Here is an 8,873-nt window from a genome sequence, read left to right as displayed (position 1 = left end):
ATCCCCTCCTTCACCTCGAATTCCACCTCCTCCTGCTGGAGCAGGAAGGACCATCTCTCGAGGACCAGACGAGGCAGTTCCTGTTGCTAGCCCATCTCACCACCTACCGGTCGGAAGATGGTCCTCGGGAGGAATTCGCCGCCTTTGTCGAGTGGCCTCTGGCGAGAAACGGGTCGCCGTTTACCATCTGCCCTGTGGAGGATCTCACCAGATCTACTTCTGACCCAGAGCCCAGTCCACCATCTCCCCACAGTATGGAGCATAAGCCCAAGCCCACCAATGCTGGAGAGCCAGAGCGCAACCCGTCAGACCAGGTGCGAGAGCCGGCGACAGTGCCCACCACGAGGGAGCAAGATGTGGATGGTGTGAGTGTGGAGTGGAGCTCCGTCCCCTGCACAGCAGCTGAGGGTGAGCAAAATATGGAGCGCCAAAAGGGCCAAAATGAGGAGGTGGATTTTATAGACTGGGACTCTGAACTGGACGATGACCTGCCCCCTCTCCTCTCTCCGACGTCTCTGCTGGTCCCATCCTGCCCTCCTTCATCCGTGGTTTCCTCGCCCAGCCCTGAGGGGGCTTCCAATTCTCCAGTGCCTGTTCTCCAGTTAGGCCCAGGATGGGCTCCTGTTCCCCAGTTAAGCCCAGGAAGGGCTCCTGTTCCCCAGTTAAACCCAGGAAGGGCTCCTGTTCCCCAGTTAAGCCCAGGAAGGGCTCCTGTTCCCCAGTTAAGCTCAGGAGGGGCTCCTGATCCCCAGTTAAGCCCAGGAGGGGCTCCTGGTCCCCACTTAAGTCCAGTGTCGGCTCCAGCCCCAGAGCTCACTCCAGTGTCAGCTCCAGCCCCATAGCTCACTCTAGTGTTGGCTCCAGCCCCAGAGCTCGCTCCAGTGCCGGCTCCTAGAAGGTGTCCTCTAGTGCCGGCTCCTAGAATGTGTCCTCCTGTGGCGCTCCTCCAAAATTCATGCCCTCCCTCCCACTTCTGCCTCCTCCACCGCTGTCATCTGGCAGCCCCTCTGCTCGCCCTCAGCCCACCATCATTGCAGTGCGAGCTCCACGGGACTGCCATCCTCAAGCGTCAGCGTGGCTGGAGTCTCCCTCACCTCCACCTTCAGCCTCCTCAGCCTGGACTCCGTCTCGGCCCATTGACCCATCGGCTCCACTATGGCTCCTAGCTCCCTCCTCTCCGCCGTGGCCTGGCAGTCCACAAGCTCCGCCTGGCTCCCTCGTGCCTCCAGCTCCGCCTTGGTCTGGCGTCGACCATCCCATGCCTCGGGCTTCAACTTGTCCCTCTGGCTTCGTCAGGCTCCTTCATCCCCTCGGCTCCACCTCAGTCCTCTGTCGCTCTAGCTCCACTGCGGCCTTCCAGATCCACATCTCGCCAGAGCCATCAGTTACGCCTGGGACCTCCGAATCCTCCCCGTCACCCTGGCTCTTCGGCTCTCCTCCAACCTTTCTGCTCCACCTTGGGCTGTTATGGCTGTGGCCAGGTCCCTCCTGTCTCCTCCATGGCTCCTCCCTCTGTCATCTCCATCCTGGCACCTTCCTCCATGGTCTCTGTCTGTTGGACCCCTCCTGGTCCTCCAACGGAACCTCCTCCCAAGTTCCCACCCACTCCTCCCTCTGTTGTTTATATGGTGCGAGTAATGTCACACCCCTGGACTCATTTAGTGTGTTTTTGCCCCGTGATCCAGTTTCTGTCTCCTGTGTTGGGTTTGATTAGTTCCCAGGTGTGTCTAGTTTCTTCCCCATGTGTTCCATGTCCCTGTTAATTTAGTCATTCCACTCACCTGTGTTTCCCTAATTATCCTGTCTTTAAAGGTCCTAGTCTGTTCAGTCTGTGTTTTTCCGGTCTACAAGTTACAGACGTGTGTCCTGCAGGCTAAGCTAAAGCTCAACCCACATAGTCCAGCGATACCAAGCATCTTCCTCACTAATGTATGATCTCTGGCAAAGAAGATAGATGAGCTACGACTTCAGATCACTCAGCGAATGTTGCAACGTTATGGTTTTCACAGAAACTTGGCTTAATAGCACCATTCCAAATAGTGTGATTGCGCTAGAGGGGCGCAATATCTACAGGGCTGACAGAACAACTGTGGACTCCGGTAAAAGCAAAGCTGGGGGTGTTTACCTCTATGTAAACAGATTCTGGTGCTCCGATGTTATTACTAAATCCCACTGTTCTGCTGATATTGAATACCTCTTTATCAAGGGCAGATGCACCTGTACAGAACCAACACATATGTCAGGATGCTATTCATTGATTTCAGTTCCGCCTTCAATACTGTGATCCCTTGCAGCCTAGAATTTTTGCTTCAAAATGATGTGAAAATCATCTTGTTTACTCACTCACAGAAAACAATAGATTAATTAAAAATTTCTACAACACTTTTTGTTTCAAAAGGGCATATGCGAGTAGGCGTCAACTATCATGAATATTTGTGTGATTCACACCTGAGAAGACAAAGACCCACATAATGAGCTGCATAATGAGCCGTTCAGTCAGGTATGTGACCGAGAGGGAAGAGTTACAAGAAAGAATATGAGGACAAAATAAATGTATATATTTTTATGTTTGTAGTTTATTTAGAATATATTTAATTATCCCCCAAAATACCTTGAGATTCACTTGCGAGTGCAGTTAAACAGTTTATTAGGAACAATCAAAGCTGACCTTCAAAGCTGAATTTTTAGCATCATTACTCCAGTCACACAATCTTTCAGAAATCATTCTAATATTCTGATTTGCTACTCAAAAAAAAACATTTATTATTATTATTATTATTATTATTATTATTAATATTATTATTAATTTTGAAGATATTTTTTTTATTAATTGAAAGAACAGCATCGTTTCTAACATGATTATTGTATTTATCATCACTTGTGTGCTAAATAAAGTTTATATATATATATATATATATATATATATACTTATGAATTGTAATAAATAAATAAATATATATATATATATATATATATACAGAGCTGGGTAGATTACTTATGAATTGTAATCAGTTACTGATTACAGATTACATGACAAAAAAATTGTAGTCAGTAATATAATCTCTTAGATTACACATTTTTGGTAAACGTAATCTGATTACTTTTGGATTACATTTAGATTACATTTGTGCTAACCCTTATTTGATATCACATATACTGATTTAGCCTAATCTTGTGCTATTTTGACAGATAAAAATATATATATATATTCCAAAAAATATATTTAATTCACCAACAAGAGCCACAATACCTTCTTTTTCAAGTGCAATGTATGGAAAGTTAATACTTAAAAAAATATACTAACACTAATGTACCTTGCTGTAAGTGTTTGCTAGTAACACTTAATAAAACAAAATCACATCTTATGATTTTAAAAGCATATTAACTTAGAATTAAGTAAATTTAGAAAACAGCTACATTACAAAAAAAAAAACAATATTGAAAAACATGAAATTTACAGCAATATCCCTGATAGGTCAAATATTAAATAAAAATAAAAAAAAAAAAACACTAGAAGTGTATATTACTGTATCAATGAAAAACATCAAACAATAGCTACATTCCAAACATACACATTCTGAAAAAGACAAATTCACACAGCAATGACATTTCTATCCATCTCTGACATTTTAAGTGCATAGTACTAATGAGGAAAAGACACAAAACGATGTAGTACACATGCCAGACCAGCATGAGGCACTGAAATTCTGCCACAGAGACACACTAAGAACGGAGAAGACATGGACTATGCGCATAAACCTTGCGCTTGGTATACAAACGAACATTGAACAATACATTAATTAATTTGTGTTAATGTTAATTAATAAAAAAACAATTGTTCAGTGTTTGTTCATGTTTTTGTTGCTCTTACGTGACGTAGCAGTGTTTGACTAGGGGCGAGACGTGAACAATGAACAATGAAGAAAAATCAACATTACAAAAAATATATTAAAGAACATGAAATTCCCAGCAATAACTTTGCTAGGACAAAGATTTCCGTGGACAGCAAATTAATCTGTGGTAGGCAGCTCTTACACTGAACAGTGACATTTTCCCGTGTCTTTCTTTATAAAAATGAAATGATGTCTGTGCATCCAGTGATTAAAGGCTTCATAAACATACAATGTATACAAATATACAGTTTTAATAATAAATATTTTTTAATATAACACATTTATAATATATAAATTATATACTGAACAATATATATAGTATATAAGCGGCAGGTTTTATTAGGACAAAATATAAACGTTAAAAAAGGAAATTTAGGAGAATCAATTAATTTTTAACAACTTATTACCATTGTGTAAATAATATGTAATCATGTAATCCATAAAAAAGTAACTGTAGTCTGATTACGAGTATTTTAAAAAGTAGTTTACTCTAATTACAAGTACTTGAGATTTGGAATCTGATTACGTAATCCAGATTACATGTAATCCGTTACTACCCAGCTCTGTATATATATATATATATACTGACTCCCAGCTTTTAAATGGTATAGTGTATATTCTTACACTTGGAGTAAGACTGGAGTAATGATGCTGAAAATTTTGCTTTGATCACAGGAATAAATTAAATTTTAAAATATATTCAAATAGAAAGCAGTTATTTTAAATAGTAAAAATATTTCACAATATTACTGCTTTAGCAAATGCAACTTTCTGTATTTTGGATCAAATAAATGCAGGCTCATGTTGAAATATATAAATGAACATCACATACCTGGCATTTCCAAAATGTATATTGTTTATGTGTTCAGAAGGGCATACTTTTTTGAAGAGACATTGTAGAGATGGGAGTGTGTGCCTCGCTTGGTCTTAGCTGTGTTCCAGGTTCCTGAGTGGGCTGCTTATTTGCATTGGCTTGCTTTGCAACAGGTTATTATTTATCTGAAATAAAAAAGTAAGCATGCTGTTTACACAAATAAACTGCATTATTGACATTATTGTGATGGTCACTGATACTATTAGTAATTTATAGGGAAAAAACACAGTTACCACATAGCGCATTTATTGTCAGTGATATTTACAGCTTACTTGATACACTTTTGCAAACACCAATGACGGGGTATAACACATTAAAAATATTTACACCAGAGCTGTCTATGTTATAGAACATAAAAAAATAAAAATAAAAAAAACATCCTGGCATCGTGAAACATTGAGATGATGTAAATGAAACTTCATAATGTTTCACCTGATTATACATTTAGTCAGGAATTATAGTCTGGAAAAGGTCTAACTAGTAAAATGTGTACAAGTTATATGAAAACTAATACAAGTAGATTAATAATAAAAAAGACTTACTCATGTTTATCTCTGCTGGGTCAAGCCTTAATTCTTCTTTCTGAGGTAATCCAAATCTTATTCCTCTCAGCGGTCTTATTAAGGTGAATTATATCTTATTCCTCTCAGCGCGAAGCGAACAGTTACAATTAAAAATCGTGAAGTACAGTCTCGATGCTTTGTTTGCTCTGATGAGGGCGGTTACCCACGCAAGCTTCACGTGGATGCTTATAATAACAATAGCGCGCTCGGCGCGTGGGCGTGGTCGCATTAGATATTGTAAGGATGGATTTCACCAAGACTGAATTCAAGATTCCTATCCTGTAATAAAACAATAAAACTCCCCAATCTCAAGTGAGGATCTGCGAGAAAGAGCTCAGGACAACAGCTGGCTTGACCTCCTCTCGTCTCCCCCATACTGAGTTCCTGGCCCCTCACATCCTCTCCTTCCCCTCAGGCCATGCAAACCTCACAAATCTGATATCTTGGTTGTTTTAAGTGACATCAGTATAAACACTTCTGGTGCGGCTGGTAAGATGGTTTCACTCCCACATCAATAGAACAGACAAGAATAAAGAAAACAAAACCTGTTCTCCTGTTGGTGGGAGATGCCCCCAATAAAGATCTTTATTAACCATCTGTTTGTCCTCAAAACCAGGCACGTGACCCTTTGGGGCACGAGAAAGGGTCCAACAAAAGCTGCATAAATATTTGGGTGCTAAATGTTTACTGTCCTTTTGTTAAGATTTGGGTATTTAAAGGGATTTGGCAAACCACTCGAGGAAGAATCTGTAGTCAGAACTTCCCGCACAAATTGCTGTGTGTATCTCTCTATTTGCCAGGTATGCTGACTCTTTGAAACTCTTTTCTAATATTATGTTTTGAATTGCATTATGTATTTTATGCTGATCAGTTGTGTGATGAATTCTTTTTGGATTTCTTTAATCGATGTTTAATCCTACCTGGTAAATCAATAAATGTTATTCTTGATTTATTCTGCATTATTCTTAATTCATTATTACTAGTAGATTAAAGCGAAGGTATTACCTCAAATCTGTGTTCAGGATTGTTCATACGAAAGGTTTAATAGATGGAGCATGGGGCACATCAATTGAGTCCATTTCGATTTCTGACTATCACTGTCTTAAATAAGTTGCAGTTTTCGTAAATATATAAAAACTATACTTTTTGTACGAGTAAGCAGAACTGCGCGTTTGACTTCCGGGAAGATATTTACCCTGCATCCAATGTTTAAGATCAGAAGACAAGTTTGTGTCCAGGAAGAGAATTCAATCGGCCGAAATAAGACTTCAGAAAGAATCTACCGGGTCTGCAGTGAACGAATAATTGAAGAATATAAGACAATCAGAAACTAAGATCCAAAATTTAAGTCACACTTAATTATATGATCAGCTACATTGTGAAACTAAGAGTTACTTTAAATTAAATTAAGATGATTTTTCCAGAAGTGCCAGAGGACTTACACGCTGAAAACCTTCGACCAGACCACTAGATTCCGTCGTTGGGCTAGTGGGTGGAACCTTACAATATAATGAAGGGAGACATGAAAGACGGACATCGCGTTGTTTTCATGTGGATTACTTTATCACAGAATAGTTGTTTTTGGTTGCTTAGTTTAAAAGTAGACATGTCAAGCTTTCTATAGATATACCTCTCATGTCTCTGTGTTGAGTATTCACTGAGTTACAGTTCATTTTAATGTTGTGTTTCTAAATAGAGACAGCGCTGCAGACAGCGCACTCTGTTATTGTTTTCTTTATTTTTTTAATGCACAAAGTTGTGTTGTTATCATGTGTGTATACAAAAAAGATATTGTCTTTTCTCGGGGTGTTGCATGGTTTGTCCCACCCATTCATAAATCATATGTTATCTTTATCAAGCACGTGGGTCCGAATTTTCCCACTCTTGCAGGGTATAATTTGGACATGATTCCTATAACAAGAATATGATACATTGATGGTCAGAAACGTTTCAAGCAAGAAGATTCGAACACACACATACTAAACATAAATATGATCCCTTAAGCTATTCAAGAGTTATTTAAAAAGACATACACAATAAGTGATTAGAAACATTATAATCAAATTTGTGGGTTACATGTATGATATGGAGTTAAGCAATGGACTGATATCCATTTAGAAGTCTTTTTTGAGTTCATTTTGGTGCATATATGCACTGGAAGGCATTCTTTGTGACATTCTGGGGAGTAAGGATATGTCCTGTGAAGACCAGAGGGGTTAACAGGTCTCCTTAGGAATTTCAGTCTGTTTCTGCTAGGTGGGGGGAAGTCAATCCAACGATCTTGTTTACTCTCATGGCTTTACATGTGAGGGTCAGACTGTCCATCTCTTCGATTACTTGCCCCAAATTAGACAATCTCTTCTTCGAATTGAAATTTTCAATAATTGTTCTAATGGTGTTAATGTTGAAAGATGTTCTGTGAAAAGAGCTGGTTGGTTATCTAGCTTCAGACTGTGGTGCTAGGAGTTGATTTACAGCATCCTGTTGCCTTTCCGAGGAATTTGGCTTCTCTTGTTTCAACCATGCTCACGATCGAATCTTTAATTTGTCTGGTTCAGGCCTCATACGCTACATCCCCCCTTTCGATCGGTGAGGTGTTTAGCTGAAGACATTCGTCGATCGCTGGAGAAACAACAAAGAAGAGAACAGAAGAAGCAGACAAACACAGCAAACAACAAGACAACACCCCATGACGGTTACTGTACTGGTGCAGGCATCAGGTTATTTAGGTACACGTTGTTAAGTTCAATAAGTAAATGTAGTTTAGTACATTGAGGATAGTTTAGATCATTTTGGACATCGTTGTTGCATGTTGATTCGTCAATCAAATTTGTGGTTAACTTTGTTGGTTCTTCTAGGTTGTCTTAATTTAAACGTTTACCGTTAATTTTCTAGTAACATCATTTGCAATGAAATGAGTTGACCTATCATGCATGGAGCTCTTCTTGGCTTACATTCAGTTTAGAGTGGCTGGCGGATATTAGGTGTGGTGAGTCAATCCTAATATCAGACCTTCGACCCTTGCAGGGTGTCTAGGTGTTTCACCTACTCAGGAAAGAGGGGAAGGAGAAGGATAGGTAAAAGAAGAACAAAACAAAACGAAGCTGCTGTGGGTTTTCCTAGCATGGCTTACAACTGCTGTTGAGTTAGGATGTCAATGTGCAGCTAGTGTGTCATGTACCTTAACTTAGTGGTTAGGTGTTCTACCTATTGTGAGGATGGCTGCATGTTTCTTCATGGTGGGTAAATGTAACTTTGTTATGCTAAAATTTGGATATTCTACCTGTGGGAAGAATATGTTTGTTGAATGTGTTATCAGTAGATAGCCTCTGTTACCTCTGGGTGTAGGTAATGTTGTGTGTGTTAAAGGTGTAGTGTATGTGTGGTCAGATCTGTTTCAGTCTGTGTTGTCTCCCCCCTTTGCTTGTATGTCACTGAAAGACTGGCTCTCTGCATCCTTGGATTGGCATGAGGGCGTTTTGTCCATGGTCTTAATAGGGGTCAGTCCAGCAAGGCCAGGAAGTTCTTTAGCAGACAGCCGGA

The sequence above is a fragment of the Cyprinus carpio genome, unplaced genomic scaffold, assembly GCF_018340385.1.
Source record: "Cyprinus carpio isolate SPL01 unplaced genomic scaffold, ASM1834038v1 S000006769, whole genome shotgun sequence".
Classification (NCBI taxonomy): domain Eukaryota; kingdom Metazoa; phylum Chordata; class Actinopteri; order Cypriniformes; family Cyprinidae; genus Cyprinus; species Cyprinus carpio.
Note: the sequence above shows the minus strand (reverse complement) of the source record.